Below are 2,479 nucleotides of genomic sequence, written 5' to 3'. Positions count from 1 at the left end.
AAAAAAAAAAAAAAAAAAAAAAAAAAGATTCCGAATCGAGCGATTCCTTTTGGCTGCCTGCACGATCATACTTTTGGGCCAACAAAAAATAAAATAAAATAAAATAAAATAAAAGAAATTATTCTTTTTCTTTTCTATTTTCTCGAATTTTCTACTCACCAAATACATTCTAAAATTTGTCTTTTTCAATATGCGTACGTGGGCATGGCGTTTGAGATTATTCCACGTGTATTTATGGAATGGGAAACTGTCCATCGAAGACATGGCATTGTGTTGGAATTTCTGGGCCAACTGGGATTCTCATTCTTCAAATCAAGCACTTCCACGTGTCCTTCCCCTTTGCCCCATTTATGCTAATTTTATATTCACGTGAAATTCATAATGAAAATAAATATGCTATTTTTGTATCATATCCATTAACTATTTTTCACTATGGATTAAAGGTTTATTTTTTTTTTTATTAGTATTATAAATCCATTTGTAATATACAAATTTTCATTAAGATTTAATAAAAAAATTGTACAAGTCCTTCTCCAACCCAAAATCATACAAATTGCTAAAAAATCAGGAATCAAATGATACATGAGAACAAAATTTGATAGGAAAATTGATTTATAAAAGATATTTAGTTGGATAATGTGGATTTTATTTAATGTCGTTTTTGTTCCAAACAAACGTGGTTTTGTTTAATCTTCATAGAACCAAGTCATAGCAAGATCCAATCAAACAATTCCAAATCTAATAGAATAGTACCCCATGCATATGCAACATTCCTATTATTTCTTTTAAAGAATTTTATTATAAAAATAATTCCAAAACTTAAAATTATATTCTTCTTTAGTTTTTAGAAAAATTGAAAATGGTACTCCTGTTATTTATATAACCTACAATTAATATCCGTATGGTTTGGAAGAATGATTTGAAGGTGCTATGTGTGCCATTTGTACCTATTTCATTGAGAATTAATACCATAATTTAACAAATAAGCCTACAAAAATCAATATGAAGATTTCATATACACATCTTTTAAGATGGGGAAGTATATTTTGCAACTATCTTTTCTTTATTATTATTTATTTACATTTCTAATTAGACGGGCTAAAATTTTATATTTGATAAGATACCCACATCAAATGATTATCAAAATCATGGTTCCATTATATAATACAATATTTTTATACCAAAATAAAAATAATGTATGTGATAAGAATGATTATCCTAATTGAATATTTAGAATGAGCTAGAATAAACATAATTTTCTCTTTAAAAGCATTCATTTTTTTATAATCTCGAATTAAAAAAAAAACTATATAAATTCTATCTTGAATCAAATTATCTCAATTTATCTATCTAGACAGCATAAAATATATTATTTATTAAAATATATATTGAAAGAGACAAAGTAAGACACACAAAATTTCTCCCTTCTAATTTAAAAAGTATATTGATAAAATCAATGAATCTCAATTAATTTATAATAGCATTATTCATGCACGCTTTCAACGTCCAACACATATTTCTTTGTTTTTGAAGTTGCAATGTCGTAGTTTGCTTATTAAAAAAATTAGTTATCAATTAACGTCACCATTTTTCAAATAATAACAATTATAATAATAATAATAATAATATCGCCGCCTGATGCATTAATTGGCATTTTAATGATCTTCAGTTTCTAAATTGTTAGAGAATGGACTATTCTACTATATAATTAATTGCTATGTGTTTATTTTCTTTAAAAAAAGAAATTAGGATAATTTAATTATATTAATGTCGACTCGTCTCATTATCAATATATTATACTTTTAAAAAATGTATCAATTGTTAAGTACGCACCTAAATTGTTCCTTTTATGTTAATTAATGATTATTTTTATTTTATGATAGAATGGCTCAATTGTGCATGAAGCACGCTCATGAAATTTATCGTTTTTTTAAATGATTTTTTCGTTAATGGTAATTTATTTGCAAAAAAATCTTCAAATACTTGACATTTAGTTTTTAAAATAAGATTATAGATGAGAAATAAATAAATTGTTGTTAAAAAAAAAAAAAAACTACAAAAATATGAGAATCTTAAAAAGAAAACTCATAGGTTTAGGGCATAAAATCTTATATATTCTGTCCACCTCAGCACCTTACTTAAATGGTCAAGCATTCATCAAATATTCTCATCCAACCTCATGAAAATTACAATATTCAAATTTCAAATTCATTTTTCTTTAATAAAATTGTACAATATTTTTAACCCTATTCCTCTCTATAAATAATAATAATAATAATAATAATAAAAAAAGTTCAACATAAATAGGAACTACACTACATGATAAACTTTTTTAATATTCGTTGTGAAATAATTTAATTTAGAGAGATTAGAGTTGATTGACGAAATACATTAAATACACAAAATGTTATAAATGATTTATGATAATAATAAATTTATATCTAAAGTTAGTCTTTTTTTTTTTTTTTTTTTTTTTTTT

Source organism: Cucurbita maxima, unplaced genomic scaffold (genome assembly GCF_002738345.1).
Source record: "Cucurbita maxima cultivar Rimu unplaced genomic scaffold, Cmax_1.0 Cma_Scf00017, whole genome shotgun sequence".
NCBI classification, from domain to species: domain Eukaryota; kingdom Viridiplantae; phylum Streptophyta; class Magnoliopsida; order Cucurbitales; family Cucurbitaceae; genus Cucurbita; species Cucurbita maxima.
Note: the sequence above shows the minus strand (reverse complement) of the source record.